Consider the following 17,282-nt stretch of genomic DNA (forward strand, 5'->3'; position numbering starts at 1 on the left):
AGTCCTTCATTAATCTGTCTCCTCGACTACCTTCTTGGTATGTCTGACAACTCAAGACTAGTCCTGTAATGTAACATTTGCTATGGCTTCTTTTGTCAGCATTTCAGGCTCACTGAGTGTAAACTTCTTGTTATTTTTTGCCACATTACTATTCACATAGGCCCATGTAGTCTCAGTCAGATTTAAATGAGCTTGATATGGTGGAAGCCTGATCAAATTATGTCCTTCAGCATTTGCCAGTTTGTCAGCCTGGCAGCATGGATAATTTGACTTGTACAACATTACAAGTTCCATTAACTTTGCCTTATACATGCTACATTCAACTTTATAAATGAAACATTGGTTTCTACCCAGAGCAAAATATCTGCTTTTTCCACTTTATTATTGGAGCTTTGTTCATCACAAAAAAGTGGTGCACACATTATCTATTACTATTATCAAATATGAAGTAATATTTCATAGCAGAAGACTGACTTCATAACTGGTAAATGTGTTCTTGGATGATCACTTTTCATGAGAACCTCATGTTCAGATGTGTTGCACTGTTGTTATTAATTCAACGCCAGCATAAAACACTTCAATACCTGAATGAGATTTTCACTCTGCAGCGGAGTGTGCGCTGATAAGGAACTTTCTGGCAGATTAAAACTGTGTGCCGGACTGAGACTCGAACTCGGGACCTTTGCCTTCCGCGGGCAAGTGCTCTACCAACTGAGCTACCTGAGCACAACTCACACCCCGTCCTCACAGCTTTACTTCTGCCAGTACTTCGACTCCTACCTTCTAAACTTTACAGAAGCTCTCCTGCAAGTTTTGAGGCAACCCGTTCAGGCTAAATGCCTTAGACACTCTGTCCAGCAAGTGTAGCAAGGCAGAGGTTCCCTGCTGGTTTGGGGGGGCATTATGTGGGGCCAAAGTATGCTGCTGGTGGTCACGAAAGGCGCCGTAACAGCTGTACAATATATGTGAATGCCATCCTCCGACCGATAGTGCAACCATATCAGTAGCATATTGGCAAGGCGCTCGTCTTCATAGATGACAATTTGTGCCTCCATTGTGCACACCTTGTGAATGACTTCCTTCAGAATAACGGCCTCTACTAGAGTGGCCAGCATGTTCTCCAAACATGAACCCTATTGGACATGCCTGGGATAGATTTAAAAGGGCTGTTTGTGGATGACATGACCCACCAAGAACTCTGAGGGATCTACGCCGAATCGCTGTTGAGGAGTGGGGCAATCTGGATCAACAGTGCCTTGATGAACTTGTGGATAGTATGCCATTACAAATACAGGCATGTATCAATGCAAGAGGACATGCTACTGGGTATTAGAGGTACCAGTGTGTACAGCAATCTGGACCACCACCTCTGAAGGTCTCGCTGTATAGTGGTCCAATATGCAATGTGCAGTTTTAATGAGCAATAAAAAGGACAGAAATGACGTTTATGTTGATCTCTCTTCCAATTTTCTGTACAGGTTCCAGAACTCTCGGAACCGAGGTGATGGAAAACTTTTTTTTGATGTGTGTATAATGTTCCATGTTACCATCAGCACTCATACAACACAGTTCATGCTCCGCAAACAACTGACATGAGTAGAATTCTGACTGTGTGCTGCACAGCTGTATCCATTCTGTTTACAACTCCACATCTCAAAAATGTAAACAAAGACTGCACCATTGACTAACGTTCCCTGTTTACACAGAATCACATCAATAGTGGCTGGTAGACATAAAGTTGCAATTATCTCTCAAACAGCCCATTTGCAGACCTATGTTTACTAAGAATTTTTTGCTTCTAGTATTGTGTACTTTTAATTATATTCTTGTATGCTATTAATTATGATGCCCCCTGCATAGCTTGTTTCTGTACAATGATGTTAAACCTTCATATTTATTTTTGACCTCTGTACATGGCTTCTTTCTATTCATGATTCATTAAACTTCACACTCTGTTTCCTTTGACCAGTCATATCACACTAAATTCTGAATATGTAGCTAAGAAAAAGTGCAAATTTCATATGTGCCTTGAGAACTTATACAGGGTGACAATTATTGAACTATATGATAAAAAAACAAAACATAAATCAATTACAAACTATGGCATGCACATATTTTATTCAACATGTAAACATTGCTACAGATGACTCTTCAAGCTTTTCCAGTGGATATATTTTAAATAGTCTTCATGGGTTTGCTGCCAGAAAACATTGTGCAAGTTCCACAATTTCCTTGGAGCAACTGTCAGACATCTTTAGGTGGTTCAACCTTGCTGGTGGCTAGGTACAACTGACGGTATCCGTACATCAACACATCATTTTTAGAACATGCACAGGAAGAACGTGCAGGCACAGAAATCATGCATGCGCAATGATTTGCAGATAGATGGTGCTATATTCAAACGCCCTCTGCTGAAAATCACAGAGTGGCTCTACTGCGTGCGCGCTGTATGCTGCATTAACTAACAATGCAGCCAGACAGTACTCACTAAAGACCATACTAAACCAATGTTATGATGGTTCTGTTATCGAAAAATCTTGATTTTCATGTCGTGATTTTATAGCAGCCAATGCAGCATTCCAGACTGTGCTCAGTTGAAATCCCGCACCCCTGTTCATGAGATTATCGGCAGTATGAATATTTATTGCTTCCTTAAAGACACAATTCCAGAAAGATGGCCTGCATCTCGTGGTCGTGGGGTAGCGTTCTCGCTTCCCACGCCCGGGTTCCCGGGTTCAATTCCCGGCGGGGTCAGGGATTTTCTCTGCCTCGTGATGGCTGGGTGTTGTGTGCTGTCCTTAGGTTAGTTAGGTTTAAGTAGTTCTAAGTTCTAGGGGACTGATGACCATAGATGTTAAGTCCCATAGTGCTCAGAGCCATTTGAACCATTTTGAACCAGAAATATGATGCCAGGGATAAAATGGTTATTCTGAGAGACAGGTATATAATGCATTCAGGTCCAAGCGAGTTCAATCTGTGGAGCAGAATGAAGATATGACGATATCCACCACTTTGGCCTTTATGCCATATTTTGATGCCATGTCATCAAGAATAGGAACAGTCCTCGAAAGATATGGCTTTAAGTGTGTTTTTCAACCATATGCAAAACTGAGAAACCTGTTGGGTTTGGTTAAGAATGACCTTGGCCTGAGGAAATGTGGTGTGTACAAGATTCCTTGTCAATGTAGGGTGGCATATATAGGCCAGACATGTTGCACTGTGCAAGAACACTACGATGAACATCAGCGTTATTCACGCCTTTGTCAACCAGAAAAGTCGGCAATTGTGGAACACTGAATACAGGACATCACATGAGTTATGAAAAGACGGAAGTTTTATCCCTCGCATCATCTTTTTGGGATTGCATCTTTAAGGAAGAAATACATATCCATACAGCTGATAATCTCATCAACAGGGATGCGAGATTTCAACTGACACAGCCTGGAACCCTTCATCAGCCTGGAACAGTGCATTGGCTGCTCATAAATCATGATGCAAAAATCAAAATTTTTTTGATAATAGAACCATCATAACATTTGTCTAGTGTGGTCTATAGTGAGTAATGGCTGGCCACATTGTTAGTTAACACAGCATACAGCGCACGAGCAGGAGACCCGCTCTGCGATTTTCGGCAGATGGCATTTGAGTATGGCACCACCTATCTGCAAATCATTGCACATTCATGATTTCCACGCCTGTGTAGTCTTTGCACACATGTTCTAGAAATGGGGCATTGATGTGCAGATACCATCAGTCATAACTAGCCACCAGCAAAGTTGAACCACCTGACGATGTTGGACAGTTTCTCCGAGGAAATATTGTGGAATTTGCACAATGTGATCTGGCGGCAAGCCCATGAAGACTATGTACATCACTACAGGTATTTGGATTTAGGTTATGACATGTTTGATGTGCTTGCCATTATTAGTGATGATGTGGAGCAGACGAATAGCGAAATTTTGCATGACCCGCTGAAGTGTCGGAGCATTGTTGCTGTTGATGATCTCCTAAATGGCTGTCTCCAGCTCAGCAATGGTTTTGGGGTTATTGCTGTACACCTTGTCTTTAATATAGCCCACCAAAAAGTAGTTACATGTGTTCAGATCCGGAGAATATGGTGGCCAATCAAGGCCCGTTCAGTGGCCTCTGGGTAACCCAGAGCCAGAATGCAATCCTAAAAGTGCTCCTCCAGGACATCAAACACTCTCCTGCTTCAATGGGGTTGAGCTCTGTCTTGCATGAACCACATCTTGTTGAAATCAGGGTCACTTTCGATAATGGGGATGAAATCATCTTCCAAAACCTTTACGTACCTTTCAGTAGTCACCTTACTATCAAGGAATATCGCATCGATTATTCCCTGACTGGACTTTGCACACCACACAGTCATCTGTTGACAGTGAAGAGACTTCTTGCTTGTAAAAATGAAGATTCTCGGTCCCCCAAATGCGCCAATGAATCCATCCAAATGAAAGTGGGCTTTGTCACTAAACCAAATCATACTCACATCAACGTCCTGTTTGTCAGTTCTGTGGGCAATAGTGTTGGGCAAACAAACACAACTGCTGTTCCATGGCCCTGGGGTTTAATGCCTGATGGGCTTGAATTTTGTATGGGAAGAGATGCAGGTCTTCAACAAAAATTTGTCACAGTGTCCTCTGGTAGACTCCCACCTGTTGCGCAGCTAGTCTGATCGATTTCCTGTGGCAGGTTTGAAACACAGCATATCTTTGCTCAATGTTTTCTGGAATTTTCACCCTTTTTGGACAACCAACATTGCCAACACTGTCATCATGATCACTATCCGTTCTTGACTATGAGCACACTTCAACTGGTTGACATCAGCTTGACCTCCGTTGCAAACTTCCTTTGAGCCACAGTTGAGCTGTGGTTGCTTGCATAGTAGGCCTTCACAAGCACTATATGCTCATGCACGCTGTACCATGATATCTTTACATGCAAATGGCCGACAACAATAAGGCACATACACAAGCGCATACTAATCTCCATCATGCACTGCAGCCAACCGTGCAGTCTGAACATCGTAATGCAAACCATTCAGAAGTTTTGATGATTTTATTTCATACAGTTCAATAATTGTCATCCTTTACTTTTATTACTTCTCAAAGAGCGACAATTACTTTATAATTTCACCACACACATAACATTATTTCAGATGTTGTTACATACCTTTCCTCAGTTTCAATTTGTAGATGATAAAATGTACTGCCACTTAGTAGAATAGGTGTGTCAAAGGTAATGTCATCAGAATCTGGAAACAAATAATGTTATAAGACATTGGTATGTTGATCAAAGTCTACAGAATAAATAGTAAAATTATTAGAAAATGTCATTTCTGTACATATTTACATGGAAACCTGATTCCATATTATAATACAGAATGAAATTGTACCAGTGGAACCTTCATTGTTATGAGTAGATGCATGATTTATCTTCTAAATGGTACAATGAATCTCAAAACTTGCTTGGATACAACTTCAGATTAATCATTACATTGACTAAAAATTTAGAAAACAAGTGATGTTAAAATTAGTAATGACCTGCACTACTCTATTCACTGGAAACTCAATCAGACATCCACCTAGTAGTGTGAAGCATCCCATTCTGCCCTAATGACAGTGGTAATGCCTCATGGCAGGGACACCATCGGAAGGGGGTGCTGTCTTGACCCACAGGTACTAAACCACCATGTAGTTTAGAGATGGGCACAAGGCTTGCACATCTTGCTCAGTGGCCTCCTAGATACAGCCAATAGGACAGAGTGCATGTGATCTGGTGGCCTCACAAACACCCTCATGTCCATGGAGCATTACTTAATCAACATATAATTCATTACTTGGGAATTATAGGAAGATTCATCATCTTGCCAAAGTTACAGGTTACCTACAAATGCTGCAGGAAAGCAAACAGATGTATATAATTGGTCAGTAATTACCTGTCTCATTTGGTTCTGATAAATGATGACAGATCCCAGAGAATACATCAGTTATTTCTTTACATTGATTCTAGACAAATTTTTTCTATGATTATAGTGTTCAATGGCAGTGGTCTTGCACTCATGCAAATTTCTGTGCCCCATAAACAACAATGGTCCATAAGTTGGGCAACATCTTGAATACCTTGCAGCAAGAATTTTTGTTTGTTGTTCTTGGCTATTTAGTCTGATGGCTCTGAGTATCTTTAAATTGATGTTCTCACATTAGAACCATGCAGCAGTGCCACTTAAAGAGCCCAACACCTTGCAGATGTAATGTTCCATGAGATGGGCAGTCATGATCTACTTGTGATAAAATGCTCTTTTACATGGCCGTCCCACAGGAAAGGTGACTGATTTTATTTTTGCATTACTGTTAATGCCATCTGTGAATGGAAGCATGAATTAACTACTGCAATATTGAGACTACTTTCCATTTTAATTTAAGAGCACTGGCATCATAGACTGCTTGTAATAACTGAACTTAACAGTATGTCCTGTACTACAGTCATGATACGAGCAATGGAGCAACATGAGAACAAATCCATGGCAAGAATATGGGCCATGACATCCTATCCTCATTCTTTTACAACCTCAACACCTTCTCTCCTATCCACTTCTCCCATACAACCTGACCACCTTGGGACGGTATATCTGCAGTGGCAAGAACTCCCTTGCCCAGTATGCTGGAGGCCACACAAAGTCCTTCAGAGACAACCACTACCCCCAGACCTAATCTGCAAATTTCCTGTGTCATATCCCCACACATCCCCAATCCTCCTACCACCCAGCAAGAATCAGTGCCACCGCGTACTGGAAAAACTGCACAACATTCTTCATCAGGGCCATGGTTATCTATGATCATGCCCTTAAATTACAGATATCCTACCAAATATACTTCTCATAGCTCCTAAAGTGGTTTTCCTTTGCCCACCCAACCTCCATGACATCCCTATGCCACTCCAAATCCAAACCCCTTGGCACAGGGATCATATCCCTATGTAAGACCAGGTGCAAGAGTACCACATCTACCCACCCACCACTTCCTATTCCAGTTCTGTTACATGCTTAACCTATCCCACCAGAGGCTGGGCCACCTGTGAAAGCAGTCATGTTATATACCAGCTCTGCTGCAATCATTGCACAGCTTTTTATGAAAGAAAGGAAGGAGGACTGTGTTTAATGTCCCGTCACGATTGAGGTCATGAGAGACAGAACAGCTTTTTTTATATTGGGACGATTACCAACTGGCTGTCCAACAGGATTAATCCCCACGACCAAACTGTGGCCAAGAGCAAAGTGGATAATCCTTGCATAGCATGCAGCTGAACATAACATGCTTGAGTTCAATGGCTGCTTCACAACCCGGATCATCTGGATCCCTACTCCACCAACATCTTTTCTGAACGCTGCAGATGGGAATTATCCTTATTACACATTCTCCATTGCCAAAATCATCATAGCCTCAACCTTTGCTAATTTACTGTCCCAAAACCCTCCAACCAACAGTTTCCACCCTTCCATCCTATCACCTTCTCCCAATTCAAGTCTTCTCACTCTCATTGTGCATGGCTCTATGCCAATGCACCTGCTAGTCTTTTACCCTTCTCTACCCCTCTCCTTTCCCACTCCCCATCCCCCCCTCCTCCTCCTCCTCCTACATCCTCCCAACACTGCACGTGACAGCCTTGTCTAGCCACCATCTAGTCCCTGCACACTCTGCCAGGCTACATTGACTTCTCTTTCCCCACCCATATTCTGCTCTCTCTCCCCATTCTCTGCCATACTCCAGATTGCTATTTCTGTCAACACCACACAGTCACACTCTGGCTGGAGATATTAGTCATGTGTGAGTGAGGTGTGCTTGCTTGTGTGAATGTGTGTGTTTTCCCCTTTTGGAAGAAGGCTTTGGCTAAAAGCTCAATGTGTAACAGTCATTCCATTGTGCCTGTCTGCACCTCAACATGTCATCTTTATGGTAAGTAGCAGTCTATTCTTTTTATAATATTGAAGAACACTACACTGTTTTGAACTGGGTAAAAGTGCCACAGACACTTTTGAAATTAATCAAACTCTTCATGGTAGTGAAATAATGAGTTGTGAAGATATTTTTAAGTGGTATGCAAAGTTTTGTAATCAGGGAGGGAGCACTGAAGATTATCCACATCCAGGAGCACAACTGAAAATTCGAGTTGAGGAAAATGCTCAAAAGTGCCTGAACTGAATATGGCAGTGAAAGGAGCATTTTGACACAATTCCAGGTACCCAGAAGACTGTAAGAAATTTCAGTGGCTCATTATCAGAATTGTTTCAAGTAATTTTTACAGTGCTTCTAGTTGTGTATTGACTCATAAGGAACCTATATTTTGAATAAAAAGTCAAGTAAAATAAACAAAAACAGTATCTTGTATTTTATTTCACAGCAGACACCTTTGTCAGACAAGACATCTTGCCTATCTGGCACCTGAGTGTTGCAGCAACAGGTATGTAACATACTGAACTATGCCACCTGCCATGATGACAGGAGACCTCCCCTCCCCCGACCTTTTCTCCCTCTCTACAACACAGCAGCTATCTCCAATTCAACTGCTTATAACTGTATATGAGTTGTTATTTTTCTACATAATTTTTTATAGAACAAATAAGTTAATAGATGTAAATGTTCCACTAGGGGTTTTCTATTTCTCTACACTTGTTGTCTTTGGCACAAATCAAGATTCACAATAAAGCTGCAAAAATTCAACAAATGTTCTAGTAAACAGTTCCTCTAATAGTATCTGGCCTGCTACAAGAAAAATTCAAGTGCTAATCTTAAATAATCATGTGGTTATTACAATATTGGTGTGAAAACTCCGTATCAGAGTATACATTTATCTAAAAACAGAGAAGATGTGACTTACCAAACGAAAGCGCTGGCAGGTTGATAGACACACAAACAAACACAAACATACACACAAAATTCTAGCTTTCGCAACCAACGACTGCTTCATCAGGAAAGAGGGAAGGAGAGGGAAAGACGAAAGGATGTGGGTTTTAAGGGAGACGGTAAGGAGTCATTCCAATCCCGGGAGCGGAAAGACTTACCTTAGGGGGAAAAAAGGACAGGTATACACTCGCATACACACACATATCCATCCACACATACGCAGACACAAGCAGACACAAATGTGTATGTTTGTGTTTGTTTGTGTGTCTATCAACCTACCAGCGCTTTCGTTTGGTAAGTCACATCTTCTCTGTGTTTAGATATATTTTTCCCACGTGGAACATTTCCCTCTATTATATTCAGAGTATACATTTAGTTATCCTATTGAATGCAGTTGTTTTTGCTTTGCACAACCTCCCAGGAGAGTGCTAAATTTGGAGCTGCCTGGAAATGCTCAACATGGAGCCCAGATATGTTCTTCCATTGTCTTCTAGCCTTCACTGGGGATGATCAGTGCCAGATTTTGTTGCACTGTTTACTCATGTTATACCATTTTTACATCTAAAATGCTGTCTGCTAGACATTCCTTCACACTATCCATCACTGGGCAGTAAATTTGGTTCCGATAGATGATTTTGTTCCTCTGAAGCCACCACGCCTTGAGCAATTGTGACAGCATAGAGTAGAGTTGGTTCACTTTTACTAGGTGACACAAATGAAAAAAAAAAAAAAAAACTGTGAGAAATAACAAACAGTTCTTTGCTGAAATCTCAAGACAGTGACCCTGGATAACGCTCCTCAGCAATACAGGCAGTACTGACACCTGTGTGGATGCAGTAATAGACTTTTATACTTGTGTTACTGGAAAAGTTGATGAGAAAAATAGTGGATTTTTCTGGATATTAGAAAATGAAAATGTCTACTCAGTACTAAATTGCTGAAAATAAGAGTGTTCTAGGCAATGTATTATACTCTAAAATCAGTCATTTTAATGATTGCTTTGATGCTCTTGAAAGGCAAAAATTAAGACATGGTACACTATGTAGACTTCTCACTAAATACAAATACACTAGAAACATAAGGTCGCACATCCAGGAACAATCTAGAATAAATACTGTCTTGGCATCACAGTTGCAAATCTCAAACTGATATGTGGTAGTCCCACTAGTTCACTCCAGTAGCTAAATGGTGCAGGAAACATCTTTGGCATAAACCATCTACATAAAACCTGTTGTGAAGCCAATGATCATTTAGAAGAAACCAAGATCCATATCTGAATTCACTTGACATATTTAAGTCTATGTCATATAATAAATTCTTGGGTATTTCTAGAATGAAATTTTCACTCTGCAGCTGAGTGTGCACTAATATGAAACTTCCTGGCAGATTAAAAGTGTGTGCTGGGCTGAGATTCAAATCTGGGACCCTTGCCTTTTGCGGGTAAGTGCTCTACTGGTGAGCTACTCAAGCATGACTCACAACAGGTCCTCACAGCTTCACTTCTGCCAGTACCTCATCTCATACTTTCCAAACTTCACAGAAGCTGTCCTGTGAAACTTGCAGAACTAGCACTCCAGGAGTGCTAGTTCTGCAGGAGAGCTTCTGTGAAGTCTAGAAGATAGGAAATAAGATACTGGCAGAAGTGAAGCTGTGAGGATGGGTCAACAGTCGTGCTTGGGTAGCTCAATCGGTAAAGCACTTGCCCATGAATGGCAAAGGTCCTGAGTTCAAGTCTCAGTCTGGCACACAGTTTTAATCTGCCAGGAAGTTTTAATACCTGGATAATCTACTGTGTGTTTTAGGATACTACATCTCACACCCCAAAAGGGCAAAGGGATAAAAAGGTACAAGATACAGAAAATTTTAGTGTGCAATATAATGTAACAGATAGTATAATGTATCATATCCATGGCACTATTAGAAGTACACAATATGTCTCTTTAGTACCCATCATGATACACAATAGTTTCATTGCATGTATACACATTTGTGATGTCTTTTCAACTTGCACTAATATCATTGTGTAATGGAACTGGGAATAATAATGAACCTCCATAATAAAATATGTTAACATAAATTTCATAAAATCTACATCCATATCTACACTAACATAATGACTCTGCAGTTTACAGTTAAGTGTCTGGCAGATGATTCATTGACTCACCTTCAAGTTGTTTCTCTACTGTTCCAGTCTCGAACAGAGCATAGGAAAAATTAGCACTTCAATCATTCTGTGCAAGCTCTGATTTATATTATGTAACTACAATTATCATTTCTCCCTATGCAGGCGGGTGCTAACAAAATATTTTTGCATTCAGATGAGAATGTTAGTGATTGAAATTATATGAAAAGATACTGCCACAGCAAAAAATGCCTTTGTTTTAATGACTGCCACCTCAAGTTGCATATCATATCCATGGTGCTTTCTCCCATATTTTGCAGTAATACAAAATGAGCTCCCCTTCTTTAAATTTCTACGATGTCTTCTGTCAGTGCCATCTAATGCGGATCCCACACCACACAGCAATATTTCAGTAAAAGGCAGCCAACATAGTGTCAACAGTCTCTTTAGTTGCATTTTCTAAGTGTTCTGCCAATAAATCACAGTCTTTGGTTTGCTTTCCCCACAACATTATCTATACGATTGTTCCAATTTAAGTTATTCACAATTGCACTCCCTATATGTAATGTTGAATTTGCAGCCTCTAGATACGTGTGATTTATCATGCAACCAAAATTTAGCAGACTTTTTTTAGTGGTCATGTGAATGACTTCACACTTTTCATTACTTAAAGCCAATTGCCACTTTTTGCACCATACAGATATCTTGACTAAATTATTTTGTAATTTGTTTTGATCACCTGATTTTATAAGAGCATAAATGACAGAATCATCTGCAAACACTCTAAGAGAGGTGCTCAAACTGTCTCCTAAATCATTTATGTAGATCAGGATGAGCAGAGGGCCTATAATACTTCTGTGGAGAATGCCAGATATTACTTTTGTTTTACTTGATGACTTTCAGTCGATTATTATGAACAGTGATCTTTCTGACAGAAAATCACAAATACAGTTGCCTAACTGAGATGATAGTCCATAGGCATGTGATTCGATTAGAAGTTGTTTGTTAGGAATAGTGTCAAAAGCTTTCTGGAAATCTAAAAATATAGAATCAATTTGACATGCCCTGTTGATAATACTCATTACTTTTCAAGAATAAAGAGCTAGTTGTTTTTTGCAAGAATGATATTTTCTGAATCTGTGTTGTTTGACAATAAATCATTTTGTTTGGGGTAATTCATAATGTTTGAACATAGTAAATGTTCCAAAACCCTATTGCAAATCAACATTGGTGATATAGATCTCTAATTCAGCAGATTAGTTCTATTTCCTTTCTTTGATATTGGTGTGACTTTCCAATCTTTTGGTATGGGTCTTTTGACAAGTGGGCAGTTGTATATTGCAGCATAGTCTGAAAGGAACTTGACAGATACACAAACTATATAAGAGGCCTTGCCCTTATTAAATGATTTAAGTTGCTTCACTGTATCAAAAATACCTATATCTAAGTTACTCATGTTGACTGTTGTTCTTGATTAAAATTCTGGAAAATTTACTTCAATTATGGAATATTAACTTCATCTTCTTGGGTGAAGGAATTTCAAAAAACTGATGAGAGAACAATATAATCATCATGCAAACAAATGCAACTTTTACAGCATTCAACGGGCACTAGGCACCTTTCATTGTATAAAACAATAAAGACTTGAGACTGCAATTATTGCTGCTGTAGATAATTAGAATGGGAATTTGTTTTTGATGAAATATTACATGTTTATATATTAATTGTTAAAGGATTCTGAGAAATTTACCATTGAAACATGTTTTGTTTCATGAACAATATAAAAATAATTATACATTGTCATAAATGTACAAGGGCATTTCGGAAAGTAAAGATACACCGTACGCCAGAGGAACAGAAGAGTTTTGGCGAGCAAGTTGGCAGCACTGGTGTTAACCCTGAACCGTTAGCTTTCTCCTCACGGTCGTTCAGCAGTTGAATGTTGCTTCTGGTTGGAGTAGGTCGTCTTTAAAATGGCTGCGCCAATTCAGAATCCCACCAAATGTGAAGTGTGCTCTGTCATATGTTTTCTTCATGCAAAAGGTCAGCAACCAGCAGATATTGACAAAGAAATTGTTTCTGTTTATGGGAACATTATGAATTGACAAAATGTAACGAATTGGTGTCGCCATTTCTCTGAAGGTAGGACCGATGTTCATGACGAACAAAGAACAGGTCAACCATCTGTGAACTCTGATGCCCTTCTTCGGAGAACGGAGGAAGCAATTTGTGCAAATAGATGTCTCACATTGAAAGAATTGCATCAGATAATACCGGACATGTCAACGACAACTCTTTATGATGTTGTGATTGTCAAGTTAGAGTACAGGAAATTGTGTGCACGCTGGGTTCCAAAACTGTTAACAGAAGAACACAAAAAGAAAAGGATGGGCTTTGCACTCGACTTCCTCACACGCTATGCTGAAGCAAGTGATGAGTTCCTTGATCACATTATGACAGGTGATGAGATCTGGTTTATCACCATACATCTGAATCCAAGCAACAATCAATTCAATGGCGCCATTCGAATTCACTGAAAGCCAAGAAATGCAAAACGTCGATTTCAGCGAAGAAAATCATGGCTTCTTTTTGTGACAGACAAGGCATTCTTCTGTTGGAATTTATGCCTCCTGGAACGACAATTAATGCTGCTGCATACTGCCAGACTTTGAAATGTCTTCAAATGGCAATTCAAAACAAACTCAGGGGAATGCTGACAAGTGGGGTCCGCTTGCTTCATGACAGTGCTCGGCCTCACACAGCACTCGTAACCAAAGCATTACTCACACCATTCAAATGGGACGTATTGGACCATCTGCCACACAGTCTGGTCCTTGCACCCACCGACTTCCATGTCTTCTGTTACCTGAAGTCACATCTTGGTGGAAAATCATTCCACGACGATGAAGAGATCAGAGATGAAGTTGAAATGTGGTTCTGACAACAGGCAGCAACCTTCTATGACTGTGGGATACAAAAGCTTGTGCACCGACTTAACAAATGTTTGGATAACGGGGGAATTATGTTGAAAAATAACAAATAATCCAGTTAATAAGATGTAACTGACGTTTTCTAAATAAATGTTCTATTTAAGGACTGTGAGCCATTGTATCTTTACTTTTCGAAATGCCCTCGCATAAGGGCAGATTGTAGGCCTGTGTGAGGGGCAAGCAGTAGCATTACAACACTTACTGTTCATTTAGAACCATTTAATGATAAAAAAATTGTAGCATACAAACTGGTCAGAAAAAATATATGCAAATGCTACAGAATCACAAAGAAAGTTACCAACTATGAAAGGCAGAACAGTATGGTACGAAAACAGCTACTACTGTAATATGACAATGCATTCAGCTCTCACTTCAGATGTGCAATGCAATGTGCTTCATCAAATAGAAATGAGCCACCAGACATCAAAAGCACTACAAACTATTCTCACATCATATGACATTATGAACAATAGAACTGATTAAACAATAGATGTGAAGCAGAATTAGACAGAAGTCATCACTTAGATTAGGTTTACTTTCATTCCAGTTGATCCACAGTGAGGAGGTCTTCCAGGATGTAGAACATGTCAGAAAAACAATAATACATGACAAATATAAACAACTAAAACAAATAAGCTAATGTACCTTCCACAGGTCCCAAGTCGAATGATCGTTTTTTTCTTTTTTTAATGAATGCTATGAAAGGATCATTTTACAACCCTCATTTACTAAGATCGCATTAATGCACTGAATTTAAAATTTAAAAAAGTTTTTTTATTTATAAGGTAATAAACATACACTCCTGGAAATTGAAATAAGAACACCGTGAATTCATTGTCCCAGGAAGGGGAAACTTTATTGACACATTCCTGGGGTCAGATACATCACATGATCACACTGACAGAACCACAGGCACATAGACACAGGCAACAGAGCATGCACAATGTCGGCACTAGTACAGTGTATATCCACCTTTCGCAGCAATGCAGGCTGCTATTCTCCCATGGAGACGATCGTAGAGATGCTGGATGTAGTCCTGTGGAACGGCTTGCCATGCCATTTCCACCTGGCGCCTCAGTTGGACCAGCGTTCGTGCTGGACGTGCAGACCGCGTGAGACGACGCTTCATCCAGTCCCAAACATGCTCAATGGGGGACAGATCCGGAGATCTTGCTGGCCAGGGTAGTTGACTTACACCTTCTAGAGCACGTTGGGTGGCACGGGATACATGCGGACGTGCATTGTCCTGTTGGAACAGCAAGTTCCCTTGCCGGTCTAGGAATGGTACAACGATGGGTTCGATGACGGTTTGGATGTACTGTGCACTATTCAGTGTCCCCTCGACGATCACCAGTGGTGTACGGCCAGTGTAGGAGATCGCTCCCCACACCATGATGCCGGGTGTTGGCCCTGTGTGCCTCGGTCGTATGCAGTCCTGATTGTGGCGCTCACCTGCACGGCGCCAAACACGCATACAACCATCATTGGCACCAAGGCAGAAGCGACTCTCATCGCTGAAGACGACACGTCTCCATTCGTCCCTCCATTTATGCCTGTCGCAACACCACTGGAGGCGGGCTGCACGATGTTGGGGCGTGAGCGGAAGACGGCCTAACGGTGTGCGGGACCGTAGCCCAGCTTCATGGAGACGGTTGCGAATGGTCCTCGCCGATACCCCAGGAGCAACAGTGTACCTAATTTGCTGGGAAGTGGCGGTGCGGTCCCCTACGGCACTGCGTAGGATCCTACGGTCTTGGCGTGCATCCGTGCGTCGCTGCGGTCCGGTCCCAGGTCGACGGACACATGCACCTTCTGCCGACCACTGGCGACAACATCGATGTACTGTGGAGACCTCACGACCCACGTGTCGAGCAATTCGGCGGTACGTCCACCCGGCCTCCCGCATGCCCACTATACGCCCTCGCTCAAAGTCCGTCAACTGCACATACGGTTCACGTCCATGCTGTCGCGGCATGCTACCAGTGTTAAAGACTGCGATGGAGCTCCGTATGCCACGGCAAACTGGCTGACACCGACGGTGGCGGTGAAAAAATGCTGCGCAGCTAGCACCATTCGACGGCCAACACCGCGGTTCCTGGTGTGTCCGCTGTGCTGTGCGTGTGATCATTGCTTGTACAGCCCTCTCGCAGTGTCCGGAGCAAGTATGGTGGGTCTGACACACCGGTGTCAATGTGTTCTTTTTTCCATTTCCAGGAGTGAATAATAGAACTATTTCAATACTTATTTACAATGAATACATTACTGCACTGAAATGGTGCAGAAGTTAGATAGATTGTGCTTTATATATAGACACACACACACACACACACACACACACACATACACACACACACACACACACACACACACACACACACTCACACACACAAAATCAGTTGGTTCTACTGAGAAATTCAGCAGTTGAGTAGAAGGAGTTGGCCACCAATAAATCCTTTATGCTTCTCTAAAACTGAATTTAATTGATTGTTAAGCTTTTTATGGCTGCTGGCAAGTTGTTGGAGATGTGTGTTCCTGAATAATACACACCTTTTTGTACAAGAGTAAGTGATTTTAAATCCTTGTGAAGATTATTCTTATTTCTAGTATGTCTTCCTATTGTTCAAGTACTTTCAAAACTCCGCAGTTAGGGCTATATGAACTATTTTTATTGTTTCTTAGAGATTCTAAATTGTGAACCTGTGACAGTTTACAGTACATTAGCAATAGGAGGTGAGCTAATAAATAACTCTAATACTGTGAATTTGAACATTGATGACATAAGATTAGATTAGAGATTAGATTTACTTTCATTCCAATTGATCCGTAGTGAAGAGGTCCTCCAGGATGTAGAACATGTCAGAAAAACAACAATACATGACAAATATTTACAACTCAAACAAATAAGCTAATGTACCATTCCATGTGTCCCAAGTGGCATGGTCGTCATTTTTTAATGAGAGAAGATTTTATTAATAGTGTTGTTGTTTCTTCCAAGAAGAAATCGAATAAGACCTAGAATGGACTCATAATGAGCTTAATTTGTTCAAGAGAATGTTGTGTTGAGAACATATTGTGATGTTGATATATGTGGCAAATATCAGAGTTTTTTGTGCCATAATGGTAAGAGATAAAACACACACACTGTACAGAGGAATGAATGAATGGCAGACAGGCTACAAAACTAGAGAAGGTTGTTACTCAGCTCATCCCTACCCTCAGATGATGTAATTTTTCTGAGATAGTTGGTGG

At 40.9% G+C, this 17,282-nt stretch overlaps 1 pseudogene; it reads right to left on the minus strand.

The window, feature by feature from the left end:
- Positions 1-17,282, minus strand: part of LOC124775409 — a 362,017-nt pseudogene that overhangs the window by 77,751 nt on the left and 266,984 nt on the right.

This window comes from Schistocerca piceifrons, chromosome 2, assembly GCF_021461385.2.
Source record: "Schistocerca piceifrons isolate TAMUIC-IGC-003096 chromosome 2, iqSchPice1.1, whole genome shotgun sequence".
Taxonomy (NCBI): domain Eukaryota; kingdom Metazoa; phylum Arthropoda; class Insecta; order Orthoptera; family Acrididae; genus Schistocerca; species Schistocerca piceifrons.